At 43.8% G+C, this 23,801-nt stretch overlaps 1 protein-coding gene and 1 non-coding gene across 2 annotated transcripts in view; both read left to right on the top strand.

Moving 5' to 3' along the window:
* LOC126299101 (homeotic protein female sterile) overlaps positions 1-23,801 on the top strand; it is a 499,343-nt gene that overhangs the window by 228,028 nt on the left and 247,514 nt on the right. The window lies entirely within an intron of this gene.
* Trnat-ugu (transfer RNA threonine (anticodon UGU)) lies at positions 20,989-21,063 on the top strand. Its single transcript has one exon. It is a non-coding gene; the product is annotated as a tRNA-Thr (tRNA).

The following is a 23,801-nucleotide window of genomic DNA, read 5'->3' as shown; positions in this document are numbered from 1 at the left end:
GGTCTAATAGTACACGAGAGATGGACTGTATGTTTGTTGAGCTAACAAATATAATATTCGCCGTAGGTGGTTTAGCGAAAAAGCAGAAAAATCTAATAAAGGAAGCTCCTACAATGATGCTCTGTGGCTCACAATTCACTCAGTACCTCCTTGTACCATGTATCCATTTCCACCCAGACTGACTGATTCAATGTTTTCAGCTGTATTTTTAAGTAAATTCAGGTAGGATTATAAAAAGCTACCCTTAAGTATGCTAAAATTACTAATGTCGAGTAGTGATGTTAGTCCTCAGTTTATGGTTGTTTTACGCTCTCCTTATAGGTGTCAAGTTCAAAAAGATATGAATCGAAGCTGAGCCGAGTTTGAAACTGAAATCAATGTGGTAATTCCAGCATTTAGCACAGATATGTAAAGCAGATGTTAAAGCTTTTATATTTACCGCAGCTGATGAACATAAGATATTTCTCCAACGTACTTTTGCTAATCTGAGGAAAAACTGAAGTAAACAATATACACTGCCTCACAAAAGAAGTGAAGCACCCAGAAGGCATGGTCATATGTCAAGTCAACTTCGTAGACGAGCATGCCATCGGCGGATATGTAAATTGTCTGAGTTGTAATTATTTGTGATAAATAAAACGGCCACCAGAGTGCACTAGTGCTGTCACTGCCCGGTCGTGGTACCAGGCTTCGTAGGGTATACAAGCTGCTTGAACAGCGTCAGATGTTGCGAGATGACACGAGGACACTGAGATGCAGCGTACACGTTTGAGACAGCTGTACCGGCACCTGGCAGTTTGAAAGGGTGGCTCATCGTCGGTCTCCACTTTGCGGCTGATCGAATCGTGCAATATCCATATTCATATTGCATTTGGATGTGACCGTGGCTCGATGTTGGACTTCATGGGAACAAGAGCTCACATACTCGTCGTCAAGGTTTCGGTCGACCATGTCAGACCAGTACAAGGGACGATCACCATACTGTACACAAAGGACATCGCAACCACTTCTCATCGGCGCCTGCTATCCGAGAACTAGTAATGGACTCACTGCGTCGTTCTGTGCCATTGTTCGGAGACTAGCAGCAGACGGACTGGGAATTACTGTCCCGTGCATAGATTGCCATTAACACAACACAAATGTCTGCGTTTGGATGGGGCCGTAATCGGGATGCACGGACCGCTGATGAATGGCTTGGCACTGCGTTCAGCGATGCATCGCGATTCTGCGCGTTCCCGGAAGACCATCGTCGAAGAGTATTGCAGCAGCCTGTGGAGACGTTCAGTTGTTCCAGTGTTCCGGAGAGGCACAGCCGAGGTACTCTTGGCGTCATGGTATGGTGAGGCATCGGATACGACTTCAGGTCACAGACGGGTGTGTCTAAGAAAGTTCTGACGGCACAACGGCACGAAGTGGACATCCTGCGTCCTTATGTGTTAAATTTCAGTACCGTGGTGCCATTTTTCAACAGGACAATGCTCGTCCGCACATGGTACATCACATACCATCTGAAAATTTTTGGAAATTTGTAGTAAGGTGATATGGGACCAAACTGCTGAGTCATCGGTCCCTAGGCTTACACACTACTTAATCTGTCTTACACTTACTTACGCTAACGACAAAACACGCACACGCACACACACACACACACACACACACACACACACACACACACACACACACACGCACACACACCCGAAGGAGGACTCCAACCTCCGACGGGGGCAACAGCGCGAACCGAGGCAAGACGCCTAGACCGCGCGGCCATACCATCTGAACTTGTGATGTGTCATTTCGTTTCCTCCACTCTATCTGAATACATCTTTTTTTATAATGCAGTGTATTAATTTGGAGCAATGCTGCATTGCGCATCCCTGTTCCCGCAGTCCAATCCTCGCTCCGTCCAAGCTCAGCTTATCACAGCCAGTACTCAACAACTCGCCCGCCATAATTGTTATATCTAAATCGTTTTCCATCTCTGTCATCCCTGAATAAGTGAACGACAATTGAAGTACATGAAAGGAATGCTGTTTCTTCCAGTCGTTTCCATTTATGTCTGAGTTAGTGTTATTTTTTTCCTTTATAGAGGATCCTTCCCTTTCTGTCTTCCCTTAATTCAGCTTGAGGTGTTTTGCCGGTTCTATCTGTGAGCTCAAGCACAGTGTCCGATTTTCTGGCAGTAGCAGGTACGGTCAGCCTGCGAGTGACCGCCTCGAACTGGTTGTAATGACTTCTGGAGGCGGTCAGGTCGCGTACCGAACCACGGGAGCTAGCAGCTGACAACTATCCTGACATATACGTAGCTTGTAGTTTGTTAGAACTCCTTGCCTATTTCGATAAATTTGGAAACTGATAAAAGTACAAATATTTATGCTTTTACTAAAATATTTTTGTGGAGAGGGGGGGGGGGGAGAGGGGGAAGAGTCATGCACATCCCCTCCCCCTCCGTTAAAGTGGACCACAAGCACGTATCCAATACTGAGAAATTCACTGAGTGATGATCGAAGTATTCGTCCTTTTTTGAAAGTTAGCAATCTTTTTGGACATCACGTATACAGCCTGCAGTGTTAAAAGATAACAATAATCAATCACATTCATTTAAATTGAAATCGAGTTAATGATCAAACAAAATTGAAATATTCATTAATATGAAAGGAGGGTTGATAACGAAAATCATACTTGCTGGTTTAGTATACCGGAATATTAAAAAAAAATTATTGCTTTTCCTGGGTTCTTATTTGTCTTCCTGCTACAAAATGGTATCGCAAGGCCTACACTGTTATGTTTGTCACTAAAACAGTTTTAATGCTAGTAAAACATTGCCAAAGGCATCAGACACTGCATTAGTATCTTAGGTTCTTGATACAGCTAAGGGAAATGTGGTTATCGTCTTCCTCGCTGTCACATTCACATGAAGAATATGCGATCGTGCTGAGGCGTTAGAGATGTTGCTGAAATCTCTCGTGATTGAATCGCGGTCGTGCTATTGTCACTAAAAAGTTCCTGCTGTATCTGTAGTTTTGGTACAAAGGACGTGATGCGCGATTATGTACCTCTGCGGCATAGAGTATCCCTATAATTTTGTAAGACCTTCTTCTTTTGCTAGTGCCTCTGTCACGCATCGGCGTAGGGTCTGCATCGTTATGTAACTGATTTCGCATGGTTACATTAAGTGGGCCAGATGCCCTTTATGTGGCCATCCCTTTACACCCAGGGACGTGATATATGTATCTCAGCTGTATGCGTGTGGGTGTTTGGTGTCACATATGCGAAAGCGAATTTTCTAGAATTCCATTCGAGTATTTAAGTCCCTGTAGAATCTATTTAGGATCTGCAGTGAGTGTGTGCGCTACTTAATGGAGCTCGAATTTGTCCCATCTACTTTAAATTTGCTATCTACGAATGCACTTCCAGCCCCGTCTTCTTACTTCGAACCGGCTGTGTAAATTTCTCTTCAGGATGGCTATTAAACTGCCAATTAAAATTTTCTCGTTTCGTGTATCTTGGGTGAATGGAAGGTGCGTTTTGCAAGCGACAAGTAAATTAAGACAAATTTTTCAGGTGTGTTGTGCTTCTTTCTCCACGCTCCAAAACACGCCACGACAAAACAATTTTTGTACTCTCATGATCGCCTCATGATGATGTATATTCCTCCAGTCATGTATCGGAATTTACATTTAAATAAGGATCCAGCGAAGCTATAAAACGTACTTACCCGTTTTAACGAATACCCCCGCTCCAAAAACTCAGGATTTCATATTAGCGTGTATTCCAGACACCATGATGTATAAAATGACAATGAGAAATTAGATTAGACGTTGAATTTTTACGTACAAACTGAATGCCGTATTGTTTGTTTCATCCATAACGCCAAAGCTTCAGAGTTTAGCTCGCGTTCGTTCGGTGCGCATTTAATTACTAAAAAGAGAGGCGGGATTGCGTATTCCTGGTTCGTTAATATTCGGATAAATCCCGCTCCACACAGGCTGCCAGTTATCGGATACACCAAACTAATTGAAGTTTTCGCGTTTCGTTCGGTGTGTCCCTAATGAACGAAGTGATCGATTAATTATCCATTGTCAGTCAGCCTGCGAGCAGCTGACAGTACGGCGCTTCACAAAGCCCGATACAGGCCAAAAGAACGGTCATCAGTGCACTTTGAGTGTCTATAAGAGCGTCTCTTGAGCGATGGCGCTAAAAGAAAATTGAAGCTTTCGCTTAAAATATCCAGTAAAGGGGAAGATGAGTGGAAGGCAAGGTGAGAGGAAGACAAAGCGCTTTTATTTCCAGGCAGCACAGAAACGGAATGAGAGCTCTTCGCAGCTGCATTAAACGGAGCGCTGTTAGAATACCTAAATGAACTTAAGATGTTGCGTGCCTCGAATATTCACCTTCATTTTTTGTTATTCCTACAGATAATGACAGTTGCGCCGTGTCAGTGAAAACTAGGTTTCTGCTATGATGCAAACTGAAACACTAGTAAGCAAATTACTGCCAAAAAAATGTTCCAATGTGTGTGAAATCTTATGGGACTTAACTGCTAAGGTCATCAGTCCCTAAGCCCACACACAACCTAACCTAAATTATCCTAAGGACACACACACACACACACACACACACACACACACACACACACACACACAAACACACCCATGCCCGAGGGAGGACTCGAACCTCCGCCGGGACCAGCCGAAATTACTGCCATATCTTTGTAACCAGAGAACTTATTGTTAAATTGAAGTACCTATTTGTCAATGGATATGTAACAGTACATTTTGGAACTAACGAACGTCTAGCAGATATCCTCAAATAATTTAAAGGGGGCTCTTTGGAAGGAAGAGGACGTTATTCTCGCAAAACCAAGTTAGAGGAAACTGTGTAATTCTGGGCAGACAAAAATTATAATGCTTTCTTCTTATACCTAGCAAAGGTATCGTGTGAGTAACATGTGACAGACTAGGCACGAATAGTGTGAAAATAGGCAGTACTTTTAACCTCCCTCCGTACACGAATGGAATTTCAATAAAAAGTCAATTATATGGGTGAAGTATCCTACGCCATACTCCGTCCGCCCAAAAAGTTCGGAGTTTGACTTTATTCCTAGCGTATAGGCGACGTCAACGCAGTAATTACGGTGACAGCTTTGACTATTAATGTGCGTTGGAACAGTCCTTCAGAGGGGCCGGTGTCAGGCAGCGGCAGTGCCGCCGTTGTGCGTCAACATTGTTGTCACAAAGAGCAGTGTTGCAACATCTCTAAAGTGTCAAAATATTTTCCAGAATATTTTGAAGAAGATAAAAGTGTGTGCAAAGTTTGTTCCGCACACCGTGACTCCCGTAGCAAAAAGGAAAAAAAAAATGAAAAAAAGAGGCTTCGACGCCTGCCGCAACTTCATTGAAATGCTAAACGCGGACAATTCTTTACTGGAAAAATCATGACGGGGTACGAACTTGGTGTTGTCTGTATAAACCTATCAATAACGACAAAGTGCAGAAATACACATGAAGTGTCAACAATTTGACGACATAACCGACAAACAAAAGCCAATACGATATTGCAGTGCTTGTGTTATTCCGAATTACGATGCAATGTACCTTTCATTCCGTCGTTCTGCCACTACAATATTATATTTGTCCACCAACACAGAGCACGCGACTTTCAAGTAAAATGTCTCCCCTGTACGGGAATATACGTAATGGATGTACGAGTACAAACTGTCGATATATGGAAGTTTGGATCCGGCTGTGGGTCGTGCTCGGATAGCCTAATGGTAAGGAGACCGCTAGCGATAAGTGGCAAATCCGGATTCGAGTCCCGGTCCCGCACAAACTTTCGTTGTCATTCCATTATGGAGCTGATGGCTGTCCATATTTGCAACTGCGAATACATTGCATTTACTTCACAAGCCAATGTGGTACGCGAGTTGCACAACATTCCAAAGGACTTTCCTGGCGGTTGCACGTGGTTGTATGAACGTTCTGTGCGTTGTACTGCCGCGCGGTTTGAGGCGCCCTCTCACGAATTGCGCGGCCCCTCCCGCCGGAGGTTCGAGTCCTCCCTCGTGTGTGTGTGTGTGTGTGTGTGTGTGTGTGTGTGTGTGTGTGTGTGTGTGTTTCTTCTTAGCGTAAGTCTAGGGACCGATGACCTCAGCAGTTTGGTCTCTTAGGAATTCACACACACATTTTTGCGTTGTACTAAAGTATGTAGCGCACCTTTAGCATTAAAATCACCATCTGAACTTTCTTCTATTCTTCTTTAATTCAGTCTCGAAACTTTTTGGACTAACGAGATGTACAAGGTGAGTCTTACGCAATATATGTCGATAACTATACATGAGGTGCTGTGTGTACACGTATCTGTCCCTTATAGTCTCTCCGTAGAGAAGACTGTAAAAGGTTGTATTTATGTCAGTAGTTTACAGTCGCGTTAGGTATACGAATAGCACAATCCGTGTCATCCCACTGCACGAGCCGGCCGGAGTGGCCGAGCGGTTCTAGGCGCTACAGTCTGGAGCCGAGCGGCCGCTACGGTTGCAGGTTCGAATCCTGCCTCTGGCATGGATGTGTGTGATGTCCTTAGGTTAGTTAGGTTTAAGTAGTTCTGAGTTCTAGCGGACTGATGACCTCAGAAGTTAAGTCCCATAGTGCTCACAGCCATTTGAAACACTGCACGACATTGAACACAGCTGCACACAGTTCCCTCGCTCGAACTATACTTGCTGAATCCGAAGTCCACCAATCGAAAAGCCAGCGGCCTTGTCTCGGTGAATACATTGGTTCCTGTCAGATCACCGAAGTTGTGTGATGCCGGGCGTAGCGGTATTTGGAGGGGTGATCATCCCCGGTATACTACGTGTTGTTGGGGATTTTCGCTTTGCCTTTCTGGCAAAGTGGATGCTGTGTGGTGTCGTAACTGTACTTATCACCAGGCCTTTAGCTAATGTCATAGGGTTGCTCCCAAACCCCTGCACAGTATCTCATGAAGTGGAGACATGTGACACTGTTGGTGGTGACCCATCAGATGGAGAGAAAAACTTTGCAGCGCCCTTGTTGCTATTCGAGAGGAGTGGGCTATCTGCTGGCACTGGGTTTCACCCTCTCCCATTTGTCATCATACGACGCAAACCACGCGCACACCCAAGTGTGGAAAAATGTAAGTTAATGCGGATGAGTAGGAAAATCAAACCTGTAATGTTCGGATACAGTATTACTAGTGTCCTGTCTGAAACAGTCAAGTCGTTTCAATATCTGGGCGTAACGTTGCAAAGCGATATGATGGAACGAGCATGTAAGAACTGTGGTAGGGAATGCGAATGGTTGACTGCTGTTTATTGGGAGAATTTTAGGAAAGAGTGGTTCACCTGTGAAGCAGGCCGCATATAGGACGCTGTTGCGACCTGTTCTTGAGTGCTGCTCGAGTGTTTCGGATCTTCACCAGGTCAGATTGAAGAAAGACATCGAAGCAATTCAGAGGCGAGCTGTTACATTTGTTACACGTAGGTGCTACAGAGATGCTTCAGGAACTCAAATGGGAATCCATGGAGGGAAGGTGACGCTCTTTTCGAGAAACACTAATGAGAAAATTTAGAGAACTGGCATTTGAAGGTGACTGCAAAACGATTCTGCTACCGCCAACGAACCACGAAGATATGATACGAAAAATTAGGGCTCATAGGGAGGCATATGGCCAGTCGTTTTTTCTCCCGCTCTGTTTGCGATTGGAACAGGAAAAAATGGCTCTGAGCACTGTGGGACTTAACATGCAACAGGAAAGGAAATGACTGGTTGTGATATAGAGTACCCTACGCCACGCATCGTACGGTGGCTTGCGAAGTATCGATGTAGATATTGACATACAAATATACACTCCTGGAAATTGAAATAAGAACACCGTGAATTCATTGTCCCAGGAAGGGGAAACTTTATTGACACATTCCTGGGGTCAGATACATCACATGATCACACTGACAGAACCACAGGCACATAGACACAGGAGACAGAGCATGCACAATGATGGCACTAGTACAGTGTATATCCACCTTTCGCAGCAATACAGGCTGCTATTCTCCCGTGGAGACGATCGTAGAGATGCTGGATGTAGTCCTGTGGAAAAGCTTGCCATGCCATTTCCACCTGGCGCCTCAGTTGGACCTGCGTTCGTGCTGGACGTGCAGACCGCGTGAGACGACGTTTCATCCAGTCCCAAACATGCTCAATGGGGAACAGATCCGGAGATCTTGCTGGCCAGGGTAGTTGACTTACACCTTCTAGAGCACGTTGGATGGCACGGGATACATGCGGACGTGCATTGTCCTGTTGGAACAGCAAGTTCCCTTGCCGGTCTAGGAATGCTAGAACGATGGGTTCGATGACGGTTTGGATGTACCGTGCACTATTCAGTGTCCCCTCGACTATCACCAGAGGTGTACGGCCAGTGTAGGAGATCGCTCCCCACACCATGATGCCGCGTTTGGCCCTGTGAGCCTCGGTCGTATGCAGTCCTGATTGTGGCGCTCACCTGCACGGCGCCAAACACGCATACGACCATCATTGGCACCAAGGCAGAAGCGACTCTCATCGCTGAAGACGACACGTCTCCGTTTGTCCCTCCATTCACGCCTGTCGCGACACCACTGGAGGCGGGCTGCACGATGTTGGGGCGTGAGCGGAAGACGGCCTAACGGTGTGCGGGACTGTAGCCCAGCTTCATGGAGTGGGGTTGCGAATGGTCCTCGCCGATACTCCAGGAGCAACAGTGTCCCTAATTTGCAGGGAAGTAGTGGTGCGGTCCCCTACGGCACTGCATAGGATCCTATGGTCTTGGTGTGCATCCGTGCATCGCTGCGGTCTGGTCCCAGGTCGACGGGCACGTGCACCTTCCGCCGACCACTAGCGACAACATCGACGTACTGTGGAGACTTCACGCCCCACGTGTTGAGCAATTCGGCGGTACGTCCACCCGGCCTCCCGCATGCCCACAATACGCCCTCGCTCAAAGTCCGTCAACTGCACATACGGTTCACGTCCACGCTGTCGCGGCATGCTACCAGTGTTAAAGACTGTGATGGAGCTCCGTATGCCACTGCAAACTGGCTGACACTGACGGCGGCGGTGCACAAATGCTGCGCAGCTAGCGCCATTCGACGGCCAACACCGCGGTTCCTGGTGTGTCCGCTGTGCCGTGGGTTTGATCATTGCTTGTACATCCCTCTCGCAGTTTCCGGACCAAGTATGGTGGGTATGACACACCAGTGTCAATGTGTTCTTTTTTCCATTTCCAGGAGTGTATAATCGTCAGAAACAGTCTGGAAAGCTTATAAGGCCGTTGCAGGGGAAGTTGGGCTGAGAAGTCATTGTTCAGAAAAAAATTAAATACATTGCACAGTTTCCTAGTTAATTAACATTGAAAATATCCAATCAGGCCGTTGCGCGCGCAAATTCAAGAGGCCCGCTCGAGACGGTGTTGTCAAACGTGTTCTTCATTCGGGTTCCTAAAACCGAATAAGGGGGATACGAATAGCACAGTCCGTATCATCCCACGACATTGAACACCGCTGCACGAAATTCGCTCGCTCGAATGTATGTCCATATACCTTGAGTTCCTAATTACTTGTTGAAGTAATTTTTTTTCATGAAGATATGAAATTTCACTCTGACGAATTCTAAAATTTTATCTTTCCTCTTTGCTTAATGATACTGAACTAGTACGTTCGAAACATACTTACCTCTTGCTATGTTCAAAATTCTGTTGCCGACTTGTTCCATAACATTTTATGAATTGGCGATTATTACAAAATGGTTCAGATGGCTCTGAGCACTATGGGACTTAACTTCTGAGGTCATCAGTCCCCTATAACTTAGAACTAATTAAACCTAACTAACCTAAGGACATCACACACCCATGCCCGAGGCAGGATTCGAACCTGCGACCGTAGCGGTCGCGCGGTTCCAGACTGTAGCGCCTAGAACCGCTCGGCCACCCTGGCCGGCGCGATTATTACAGTTCTGGGAATTTTAGAGAAAGAAAATAAGTGTGTGTCGATGGGTAAGCGCTAGATTACAAGTTTAAATATCCTGTCAATTAGGTTCTAGGAATTTTTTCTGTCAGTTGCCATTTGTTTCACCTTCAGAAATAATTTTTAACAGTGAAAAATGCCAAGATGTTATCTGTTTTGGAGTCCACGTCTAATAGTAGGTCTCCTTTTTACTGACTGGGTAAACCCATTCAAAGGTCTTTTTACTGACTGGGTAAAACCTGTTCAAAGGTCGGAGGAAATTAGGGGCATGCAGTACTATCTCCAATACGACCATGCCTTTATAGAAGTGCGGCGGTCAAATAAACGTTCGGGTTAATCACAATATTACCCTTTTTTTACGTATTAGATGGCGTAAAGTCCGAATGATTCGGCCAGGAATATGGTAATGTCTTCTCCTGATCTTCATATTCCCTTTCCTTCAAAATTCGCGAGAGAAGAAAAGCGCACATACTGTTATCTCCTAGTCCCATTTTTATCCGTCTGTGAAGATTGGAGTATATCCAACCAATTTTTTCTTTCAGATCTGCTTCAGGTTTCTCATTCTGATCCAGACCAGTCTTCACGTTGTGCTGGACTGCATCAAGGACCTAACTTCTTCAGGATGATTATATAAGAAGAGATTGATGCAATAACCAGATATGTCCACTCTGGCCGAACGTGAGATTTGAGACCCATTACATAGTTTGAAAATTTCTCTATCGTGTGGTGGAAGAGTCAGATATGTCTGTGGGGCCAACTGAGAATAACATAGGGTATAGGCTTGTCGACGTCAGGTGTTTGGGGGCGAGAACCAGACATGGTCAGAGCTTGCTTTGTCATTGCACCAAACTGTAGTCAGACTCTGACACGTGAAATACATGGAAGCAGTTCACAAGATTTACTTCAAGACTTCTTATTCCACCCAAAAATGCTACTTCTATCTAACATTAAGAACTTACTGTTTCAAAATACAGGTTCTTTGAGTACTCTACTGCACAGGAGCATGTACTTGACTGAGCCCATCATTATTACAATTTGTCTACCTCGATTTCGACACTCACAAAGCATCACTGCATTGACTTTTTCTGAAGAAAAAAACTTTATAAATGGCCTCTCTAAGTTAAATTTGAGAAATATAAAGATGTCACGAACCTTGTCAAAGCATATTTGCCAGCGTCAGAGATGTAATTTTATAATAAGGTGGTTTGTGATAGAACTGTTATGGAAGGTACACACAGTTCATCAAAAGGAGAAGCACAGTGAACTTGTTAACCTTGCACACACGTGAATTTTAAGATGGTATCCGTCTTTTTTTTTAATAAAAAAATTCAGTAATTGCTAATAGCTGTTGCTTATTTAGTTACTTCTTCATTTGTTGACGTCATATTTGAAAAACAAAGTTGTTTGGTACAAGAGGGAGACAAGTCCATTTTTTTAAAATTCATTAAATGCCATAATAAATCTTTGTTTGGTTACGTAATACGCTGTTACAGTGCTTAGGTGACCTAAATAAAGGTTGTGAAAAGAGAAGACCGTTTAATGACGTTTTCAATTTTGTAGATAGTTTTTTTTTTTTGTTTTACTCAAAAATATGTAATCGTGAGTTATTTGGTTATTGCACAAATACGTTCTATTGCTGAAATCTGGAAGTCAGAGATGTCACGTTTTGCACTTTCAACATCCATGCCGACGCGATGCGTGGGTGTGAAGTTGGCTCAGCTTCACGAGTAAAAACCTTTGAGACTGAAACGGGCCAGCGGCCGTCTATTTTGACAGGGAAAGCTATGGCGGGTGACGGCCGAGCCTTGCAGAAGCGCCTGGCGTTGCGTCACCGCGTTTCTCCGGCGCGGGCAGCGGGCAGCGGTTTTCCGGGGCGATCGACGACGTGCAAAGAGGCGGCAACAGCGCCGGCCGCGCACCGCGCACCGCGGGATCAGGTTTGGTAGCGGACACTGCCCGCTGCCCGACAGCCCTTTGTTAAGCCGGCCGCTGCCCGCTCCTCATAAGGACAGCCGCAGCAGCCACTTCGCAGTATCGCCCTTCTCCAACTTCGGAGAACGTGGCCACCTTTGTGGAAATCGCTCGCGTGAAGGCAGTTGGTCGCTCACTTCTTAACTGCTGCCGACGTTTGAGCGCTTCCTCGGGTCGCGTGGTCACGTTGAGGCTTCAAAATTCTCGCCTATGAGTTGGGACGAAAGTGAGAAGAGAGTTGTCGTCTTTGTTGTTGTGGTTTTCAGTCCCAAGACTGGTTAATGTAGCTCTCCGCGCTAGTATCCTGTACAAGCCACTTCGCGTCGGCATAGTTACTGTAACCTACATACCTCTAAACGTTCTCACCGTAAGCCAAGCCTAGGTCGCCTTCTACATGCCTTAGCCCCCTCCCTTGCTCCCTACCGCCCCCCACACATTTCTCAGAATCACACCACTTCTCCCCAATCTTCCCTCCATTCATAAAATGATCAGTCCTTGACGCCTCCGGATGCGTCCAATCAATTCCTTCTTTCAGTCAAGTTGGGATACAAACTTCTTTACTCCCCAGTTCGATTTAGTACCTCAATAGGTAAGTTCATCTTGAAAATTCTTATGCGGCACCATATTTCAAAAGCTTCTGTTCTTTTCTTTCCTGAACTATTTATCGGCTCAGTTTTACTCCCTTATAAGGCTACAGTCCAGATAAATACCTTCAGGAAAGACTTCTTAACAGTTAAATTTATATTAGACTAGCGAACCCGGTAATACTTCACAATTGCAGACTACATAATATAATTGTACTCACGCCCTAAGCTCCTTTCCTTCTCTCTTTGTCCATTTCCTCCCCCCTCTCTTTCTCCATCTCCTCCTTCCCCCCCCTTTCTGTATCCCTTTCCTCGCATGCCCCCCTCTTTTCTGACTGTCTCCCCTTTCTCCTTTCTCTGATCTTGAGCGTTGTTTGTTGCTATGGTCAAGGAATCCTTGATCGGAAAATGAAGTCGCTTAAAACGAATTCGGAAATCGGTTGGGATCATTGGTATACGGAGTATGAGAGACCTCTCCTGCTGCTCGATCTGTGAGGACAGTAGTTCATTGACAGTATTTCGCATAATTTTAATGTGCAAGCGGGTACGATTACAAACTTTCGGATGATTTAGATTTCGTAGTAGTATTCTAATCATAAGCTGAAAAGCCGTAAATACAGCTTTTCTGTTTTCTGTGAAAACAAAACGGCACATAGTTCTTCATACAATTTTTCTTTGAAAATATATATGTATGTCTGTTTTATCAAAAAAAACCTGTACGTTGTCGTTTGAAAAACTATGTAGCCTAAGTCCTTCTCAATATTTATTAGAGTACCCTGTAAAAAATTTGAAGTAAATGGATACAGAACTTTTCAAGGTATTTTATTACAACGTTTCTCCTTCATGTATTATATAGACGTTTACATGCCATACACATTAAAAATATATAGTTAATGTCCGCCTGAACATTTATCACAACATCATGTAAATATTTGAAATAAATCAGTCAAGAACTCTTCGAGAGTTCGGTAACAACGTTAAGAGACTTGCTTTTATATAGTATTATAGATGTTATATATATATGCCATAAACATTAAAACTTATGTAGCCTACACCCGTCCAGACGTTTATTAGGGAATCGTGTAAAAATTTAAAGTATACCAGTCAAGAAAGTTTAGAGATCTACTTTCCCCATAAATAGTAATATTATAATAATAATAATAATAATAATAATAATAATAATAATGACAAATGCAAGAAAAATAGCATAGCCAAGGGAAACACACTAAACAAGAAGATTACATATTGGATAACCACAGCGACTGCATAGAAGCGATGGAAAAAACAGATTCCTATAAATATCTAGGATACGGACAAAAAATAGGAATCGATAATACAAATATTAAAGAAGAACTAAAAGAAAAATATAGACGAAGACTAACAAAAATACTGAAAACAGAATTGACAGCAAGAAAGAAGACAAAAGCTATAAATACGTATGCTATACCAATAATGACCTACTCATTTGGAGTAGTGAAATGGAGTAACACAGACCTAGAAGCACTCAATACACTTACACGATCACAATGCCACAAATATAGAATACACCACATACATTCAGCAACAGAAAGATTCACATTAAGCAGAAAGGAAGGAGGAAGGGGATTTATCGACATAAAAAACGTACATTGTGACAGGTAGACAATTTAAGAAAATTCTTTCTAGAACGAGCAGAAACTAGCAAAATACACAAAGCAATCACTCATATAAATACATCGGCTACACCATTGCAATTTCATAACCACTTCTACAACCCTTTAGATCACATAAGATCAACAGATACGAAGAAAATAAATTGGAAAAAGAAAACACTACATGGCAAGCACCCGTATCATCTAACACAGCCACAGATCGATCAAGACGCATCCAACACATGGCTAAGAAAACGCAACATATACAGTGAGACGCAAGGATTCATGATTGCAATACAGGATCAATCAATAAACACCAGATATTACAGCAAGCATATTATTAAAGATCCCAATACCACAACAGATAAATGCAGACTTTGCAAACAACAAATAGAAACAGAAGATCACATCACAAGCGGATGTACAATACTAGCAAATACAGAATACCCCAGAAGACATGACAATGCAGCAAAAATAATACATCAACAGCTTGCCTTACAACATAAACTTATAAAACAACACGTTCCCACATACAAGTATGCACCACAAAATGTACTGGAGAATGATGAATACAAATTACACTGGAACAGAACCATTATAACAGATAAAACAACACCTCACAACAAACCTGACATCATACTCACCCATAAAAAGAAGAAATTAACACAACTAATCGAAATATCCATACCCAATACAACAAATACACAGAAGAAAACAGGAGAAAAAATTGAAAAATACATCCAACTGGCTGACTGGATAAAGTAGACATTATACCAATTATACTATCAACTACAGGAGTCATACCACACAATATCCACCAGTACATCAACGCAATACAGCTACATCCAAACGTATATATACAGCTACAGAAATCTGTAATTATTGATACATGTTCAATTACCCGAAAGTTCCTAAATGCAATGTAACATATACCGTACAGTTAAAAGGAAGTCACGCTTGATCAAGGTCCGCGTCACTTTCCATTTTTGACCAGACATAACGTCTGAGAAAAAGAATAATAATAATAATAATAATCTGTGCAGAATTCTCCACAGAATGTTAACCAGTAAACCCATAATGATTTCAAAGAAACATTTGATTCTTTACATTAGAGAATTTGGTGTTAAAGCAAAATTAGTAAACATAATTCGTGGAACTCTAACAAATACGGTATCTAAAGCTAAATTTATGGCAGAAGAATCTCAGCCATTTGAAATAATGATAGTGTTAGAGAAGGAGATGGATTATCACTAGTACTGTTAAACTCGATTTCTATAAAAAAATGTTAGGAACTGGAATTCTGAGCTAAGAAGTCACAAAATTGAATCAATGATTCCGGGAAGGAAAACAAATGGAATTAAGACAAACTACCGGCCTTCTACAGACTATTTTTCAATAGTCCAGAAAATCTGACCGAAGCAGTTATTCGAATAAATCTTCTGGGAAATAGCAAATACAACTGGTTTCAAAACTTCAGCTGAAAACACAAAATTCATGAAAAATAAAACGTACACCAAAATTCATAGAAATCATTATGGGTTTACTGGTTAACATTCTTTGGAGAATTCTGCGTATGAAGATTTCCTGATGACAGATTACGCTGCTTGTAGCTATTGTTGAGGACAATTGTTAATACACTGATTTATTTCGTTGCCTGTGGTTTGTGTTCTTATTCAGCGAGTAATAGCCTACAGGAGAATTTCTCAGTAGCTTTTAAAGATTGCTCTTCTAGGCGGCAGCTAAGCTGTTAATCACTCTTATGACATCTGATGTGACAACAATGATCTCTGTTCTGAAACCCACACTGAGGCATAAGCGCAGGATTAAGAGTTACTGGGTTTAGTCACAGTAGTTTTAACACACTACTTGCCATTAAAACTGCAACATCAGGAACGAAAGCAAATAAAGAAGTTTAACTTTGTCGTACGGAGCATACGTAGTAAAAGACGTGATCAAAAAGTTTCCGTTCGTAGGAATACAGACCAGAATCGATATGCCAATAGGGTAAAATCGCCGTGAGCATGAAAGCAATCACACCAACGAAGCACCAGGTTGATGATGCCCGTTGGTAAGACACCATGTGCTGCTGCGTGAAGAAGTCTGTAACTGTCTGTTGCATATGCTCTTCCGACAGGAAGCTTCGACACGTCAATAATCTTTTTTAAGGAACGAAAGCATGACAATAGCATTGGGAGAGATAAAGACTAATTTGGGGGGGGGGGGGGTACTCGAGCGTCTTCCACTTTCAGTTGACGTAATTTCAGCGTTACAGCACTTGCGATGTAGGGACAAACGTTATCATGAAGCAACATCCCACAAGGGTGGTTTTAGACAGACAAGCTGCCCTATACACATTCCTCATTCTCTTATGGATGTCTACCGGTGTTCATCCTTCGGGAACCAAGAAAAGAATAACAGCACGTTGGTCCTGTTTCGAAGCATTTAATAATAACGTCGCCATATTTCACGTTTCCGCATTTATCGCACGCACGTCTGGAAGGCTCTAATACCACTTAATCCCTTGCCTACATGTTGGTGACTATATGGTAGTATCTGTAAGATCGTGCAGAAATATAACGGGACATAGAGGATGCACCACCGAACAATTTAAGGGTCGGAGAAGCCAGATTAAGGAGATAATACGAACAAAATGCCATTTCTGTGCACCTTATTTACATTAGTTACTGCAAATATCATCACTGGCACATTGTACGTACCATTTGTAATGTATGTTACAAAATGTGCTGAAAATAATGGCCATCAACACTAACGCAAGAATGGCGTCGGCGAACAAGATTCTGACACACTCTGAAAAATATCCCTGGTGTGTTTCGAATCATATCACAGGCCGCTACAATTCCGGCAACTAATTTCATCTCCGTATCCACTGAGGTCTCATACACAAACGACTTTAGATATCCCCATAGGAAATAATAAAGGGGATTCAGGCCAGGTGACCTCACAGGCAGTGGAATAGACCTCCCTTTCCAATCCAGCGACCAGGAAATGCAGCACTGAGATGGCTCCGGACATCCACACTGAAGCGAGGCGGTGCACTGTCGTGTTGAATCCACGTCCTCTCACGAACAGCCAAGGGTACGATCTCCAACTACTCTGATAGAACTCTTCGCGCAAACCTGAAGTACAGGTAGCCATTCAGACAGCCAGGTAGAAGGTATGACCCAATGAGATTGTCGCCTACAATGTCGTCCCAGATATTCACAGATAAAGGTACTTGATGGTGTGACTATACTACAGCGTGAGGGTTTTCCTCATCCCACACACGGCTATTGGTTCAAATGGCTCTGAGCACTATGCGACTTAACATCTGAGGTCATCAATCCCCTAGAACTTAGAACTGCTTAAACCTAACTAACCTAAGGACATCACACACATCCATGCCCGAGGCAGGATTCGAACCTGCGACCGTAGCGGTCACGCGGTTCCAGACTGAAGCGCCTAGAACCGCACGGCCACACCGGCCGGCCACACGGTTATTCTTGCTGTTCGAAATACCATCACGATCAGAAGAGGCCTCGTCAGTAAATAGGACGATTTGGAGGAAATCTTGTCGCTCAATCCATTGTTGGAGCAACCACTAACACAATGCGACCCTTGGTGCAAAGTCAGTCACAAGCATTGCATAGACTCGTTGTGGGTGATATTGGTGTAATTGTTGTTCGTGGAGTACTCGCAACACTCCAGTATGTGCGTCTGTCGTTGATTCATAGCACATTCTGTCTTGGTACTACAGAGCCATCGTATGGGCAACTAAACAAAACCTGCATCATGACTTCGTAGTAATCAGGCTCGTCCTCCTTGTTTCCTTGCAGGAAATATAGTATGTGCATGTAAATAAACAGCACAGCGCGTGGAAACTTGTACACGCGTTAGCTGTAAATAAGCTGGAAAACAATAATGCTAGACACAGCGGTAGATGAGTTTACTTCCCAATCTCCTCAAGCTGGCTTCTCCGATCCCAGGTTCCCTACCACAAATTGTCCAGTGGAGCATTCTCTATGTCCTGTTACATTCTTGCATGTTGTTACAAAAACGCCCTGTATATTCGCTACATTGCATATAAGCTGCAGCTACACCCTCACACGCAAACTTTTTGATCGCCCCTTACAGAAAGAGTACATGATTACATTTGTGGACATTTGGACCTACACAGGGTACGAAATTTAGTAACAGAGCTACCGCTTCTGGCACCAAAATGGATGTAACCAGGCTGGGCATCGTGTTGAAGTGATTCTGGATGCGCTTATTCCATTCTGCTTCAACTCTATGCCGGAGGCCATCAGTCATAGTCGCTGGCGAATGGTGGCTTGCCAGGTGGATCCCGAGGGTGAGAGATCTCGAGAACGTGTCGGCTACAGAAAGTCGAAGACTCACTGCATCGAGGTAGTTCAGGGCAGTATGGGCAACAGGCCGTCTTGCGTTATCGTGCTGAAAGATAACGTCTCGGTGACCTCGAATATCGGTAACAGCTACCGGCAGAGCAAATCCGAAATGTAACGGCTGCTGCCTGAATTACCAGCTTTGCGATCTAGTAGTGATAGTCTTGTGTAGTCAGTGGCACTTGGTAGAAGCTCGCCAGAAGCCGGGTTCGTATGACGATAACGAATACAAACTGGCAGCGATCGTTCTCCTCGGAACCTCGACACACGGATACGTCCATCGTGATGCTGCAGGAAGAACCGGGCCTGTGTCCAGCAGGCCGCACCACTCGACGTGACTCTCTCTACTGCCGCGTCAGAAAAGTGGTCGCCCTGCTGGCAGTTCGAGGCGCTCCAAACGTCGCCACGCTGTCAGCGTTGATACTTGCCTTTCTGTAAACAGGTCCATTTCCTGATTCACGTCTGTACTACCCTGCATAACCGAGAGAACAATATCTGTGCCCTCTCGAGCTCTTGTTGCTGGGATCCTGCATCGCGTTCAATATGTCCTTCATGAGCTCATTGATTCCATGTTCACACGATCGTCATCTATTCCCGACCATGGCGAGCAGCAATATTACGGAAGGGTAAACTGCAGCCTCGGTAAACAACTCTCGTGCTGATAAAAACAAGCATAGTCTCAGGACTGATCCTCTAATGCACGCATTACACGATGCGGTAACATGTGTTCATATCCTTAAGTGCAGCAACGGGCCATAACCTAACCGCAAAAAACACTCCAATACCATAACAGAACAAAACACAACACTTCCTTTGAAAATTACTGGCGACACGCAACGTTCTCCAGGCACTCGCCGAACCCAAACACTTCCATCGTATTGTCACATGGTATAGCGTGATCTCTCTCGTTTCCTGCCGTCTTCTGTCCAGTGATGTCGCTCTCTACAGTACGTCAAGCGCCGCTTAGTAATGACTACAAAAATGTGACTCTTTTACTCCAAACGCGCAGTCACTGTGGTAGCTGGATTGCTGATAGCACTGTGGAACTCACGAATAATTCCTTCCAGTGAATTTATGCGGTTTTGTACAGCCATCCTACGCAATGCCCGACGGTCCCTGTCCCTCAGTACAAGAGGTCTTCTGGTCTTGGTTTAGCTGTAGCTGTTCCTTCGAGTTTTCTTTTCACAATCACATCAGAAGTTGACATGGCCAGCTTTAGAAGGATGGAAATGTCAGTGATGGATTTTTTACTGTGACAGTATCCAATGATTAGTCCACGTCCGAATCCTCTAAGCTCTTCTGACCGATCCATTCTGCCGTCATTGCTCCTCTGTTTACAACACAATTTTTTGGATGGTTGTGACGAAGTCCTACCAACTTAGTGGCTGGCCTTCCCTTGTGGATAGTCAAGGTGTAACGTTGTCTTTATTGGAATCTTGATAAGGGCACTGGGTTTCGTAGCCTTTGGCCTTTACAACATGTAAGTGAAAGGTGAGGTCGATGGGCATTGTAAGACTCCGATAATCGCCGGAGGCACCCGGACTCGGTGCCGATGCTCAGGTGCTACTGAGCCAACGTATGCTAGGTGACGTGGTGTGACGTCGGTCGTAGAGCTTCTATTTCGTCCATGGCCTTGCATGTGTGTTGATGATAATTTTATGGATGGTCGATTGGTTAAGCTCTTCATGTAGATCACGGTTTTTTGCCCAGCTGGGCTCCACAAGAATGAGTCGAAGGCATCGATTTTGTAAAGTCTGGATGGTTTCCGAATTAGAGGGGTACTTGACGTGAGTGTTCCATGAGATTAACTAATGGTGAAGAATCAGCCTTTCTCTGAGATCCGGGCCTGGTTGGGTATACATGACCGCTCTCCTCTTGTCTGCATTGTTAGTGATTGTATTTTCTTCCAATATTCTTCCATCGTGAGTTGACGTAGGCGAGCGGTGACCGCATTGACCCTTCGGCTACCGGTCAGCAAGGCGGTTCGTGGCAATAGCGAAATTTCATTGACATAGATGACAAAGAATAGTAGAGACAACACAGAACCTTGAGGGATCCCGTCTGTGAGGAGTATCAGGCTAGAGTGCTGTCCCTCGATCTTCACTATTATATATGAAGACAGTAACTGAGAAGCTGCACGGTCATCAATGGTATCTGTTCTTTCGAGGACAGTTACTGTCTTCATATACAGTTAAATATTGACCTTCGTCTGTGCGAATGCGCGCAGGTTGCCCTAACTCTTACGGGAATCGTCACCTTAGTGTGCGCGAGTAATGAGTGGATGGGCAAATATCTGTTACGTACATTAGGTATGTAGATTGTGGACAGTTGGAAATGTGGGTCTCACGGGAGGCGTGCAAGCCCCTGCAGTCGCGCTATTCATCTGTGTCCTCGGTGTCTCAGCTGGATAGAGCGTCTGCCATGTAAGCAGGAGATCCCGGGTTCGAGTCCCGGTTGGGACACACAATTTCAGCTGTCCCCATCCAGGCATAACACCACCACCTGTCGGCAGCTAAGGGTTTCAATTAATTATCATTCACTATTATATGCCTATTGTCCAGAAAGCTATTGATGGAAAAAAACCTGCCGCTCTATAAGACACCACAGTACCACCCGTCTTCTTTTATACTGGCGTGCCCGATTTTCACGACATCCCAGTGAACAGTTGTCAATTTCGCATTTCATGAAGGTTTCCGGATACTTTTGTTCAGATGGTACAATTTGCATATCCAAGATACACGCCGTTTTCATGGAGCTGCAATTTTAATAGCCAGCAGTGTACAATCTCACGGCAAGCATCGCTCATCGCGTCGTTTGCCCTATAACAACCAGGTGTTCATTGATTTCCAATACTCTGGAGTATGTGAATACCCGACTTATATCATCCCGAAATGCAATATTTCACGTGGAACTATCTTCCAAACGGTTTTGCAGCGAAATAAATATTTGGCAAAACAGGCGAGGGAGGTCAGCAGTGCAGAACTGCATTTCGCAAAGACATGCAGGCTGCAGCAGAGACGCCTGCTGCGAAGCAGCCCGCCTGCCCCATATCGGAGGTTACCGGAGCGGCCGCTGCGAGCGCCTTGGGCTGCCAACGGAACGCCTTCCCATGTACCATCGTCGTCTCGCAGACTTGACACCGGAGTTAACAAGGCTACGGGAGCCGACGTTTCTGCCACCGTCCATTCCTCAGAAAAACGCTTACGGTTTTTCCTACAGAGCCATGCAATTATGGGCTCTCCTTAGAGCCGTGAATTGCCGTGCTTCTTAACACAAGAAATACTAAAAACTGAAAAGCTAAGCAGCTTCATGTTAGACCTACGCGGCGATCCAAAAGTTTTTGGACTATGAAATCGAAAGAGATGAATATCAATATAGTATAGTCACATTACTTTCAATCTTCAACGTGTGTGTGTATATACGTCTTATAAGAGTTATTGAATAGCCTTGCCTAATATATTTCAGTGAGCTTGTTTGTTTCACTAGTCACAGCCCATGATTTCGGCAGTTCGTAACAGTTGCAATGTATTTAGCGTGATTTGCAAACATTGGTAACAAGAACCAGGGCGTAGTGTCTGCAGCTACTCTACAACTGAGGTGTCATAATAAAAATATTTGCATGTGAATCAGTGACTGATTGCGAGTCTTTCAATTGGACGCAACTACGGCCATTTACGTGTTGTTAATTTATCACACTTACCCACTTGCGTAACGTGGAATTCGAACCACAATTCGATTCTGGAGACTCGTCACTTCGTTGAGAGGTGGAGCATACATTAAACGAAGACTGAAAATTTCCGCGGTCCGACCTCTTTGCTTCAGTCAGCGTTTTTATTACAGAGAGCAGCCTGCCCGCTGACCGAACACACTGAGCTACCGTGCTGGCAGGGCTGTCTCACCACTCCCGATTTAGAAGTGATGACTTGTAACCTTTTCATTTTGTACAAGAAAGACTTTAATGATGAGTGGCTCGTAGCTGGAAAGTTACATCATCTATGCGTTGTATTACTTCCATATACTGAATTCACTTGTCCCACATCACGTTTGGTCGTATTTATTTTTTCTCCTTACACTAAAATCTGAATTTATTACGTGCTTTAGAAGGAACGTATTCGGCAAGCGTTGATAGTCTTGATGTCAATAAAGTGATCAAGGTAATAACCAACATTAACGTGCCATAAAGCGAAAATGCCATGATCAGTACTACGCGACAAGTACAGATATCAGTATGGCTTGCCACAGTGGTGATAACAAAATAATTAATGCATACTGGGAGACAGTGTGAATCAAGTCTAGCTCATGCAAACTTACCCCTTACTCCTATTGACGCATCGGCAAATACACAGAAACAGAATGTACCGGCATAGCGCATGGAACTCTTTCGTACATGAAGTTTTCGATATGACCTCCAGTTATGTCTGGTTAAGTTGTAAGCTGTTGGATAGAGGTGAACAAATTCCCTGGACCTAAATCCGAGGACTGTTTTACGAGGGTACTTCAAAGGTCATCTGTATCGAAACCTAGTACAAGACCCTGTGTGGCGGGGTGATACGCGGTGCTCCTGGACATCATCAATACATGTATCAATGCATTGTAGGTAAGCATTTTCAAAATTTTGTTATAAAAAAAGAATTTCATGTGGTATACTGATATGTTTTGTTCCTCCGTGTTTCTCGTGGTTAATGTATATAAAGAATTTTCGAAAATAAGTCCTAACGTGGAACTAAAGGAAAGCGGTCCCCATGATCATATAACACATATGTGTGTGGAATGAGTTCTGAAAGTTTAGCCGGCGGATCATTTTGACATACCAGATGCAAAATTGTATACTATAATTAGGTGTTTGGAGTCAGTGTGTTACGTTCTAGCAATGTGGCTTGCAACTTTTCTTATTAACATTGTAGTCATTATCGTCAGCATGAAATTTGTAAGTGAACACATTTTTCGAGTCCGACTGTCAGAAAAAGCTTTCCTTTGTGCTACTTTGTCAAATAATTACATTATTTTAGAACCTTAGTTGTTATGTGATGTAAAATATTTACAGCGTACAGCAGCAAGCAGCCAAATTTTAATTTTGGTTTATTGAACTGCAAAAGCAGCGTTATCAGTTTCTAACCCACAAATCTGGTACATTGGTTTTACTGTCGAGTGAACTGTACGGCTGAAACAATTTTTTTCGTCTGCTTTCTACAAACAACAA

Source organism: Schistocerca gregaria, chromosome X (genome assembly GCF_023897955.1).
Source record: "Schistocerca gregaria isolate iqSchGreg1 chromosome X, iqSchGreg1.2, whole genome shotgun sequence".
NCBI classification, from domain to species: Eukaryota; Metazoa; Arthropoda; class Insecta; order Orthoptera; family Acrididae; genus Schistocerca; species Schistocerca gregaria.
Note: the sequence above shows the minus strand (reverse complement) of the source record. Positions and strands in the feature narration are given on the sequence as shown.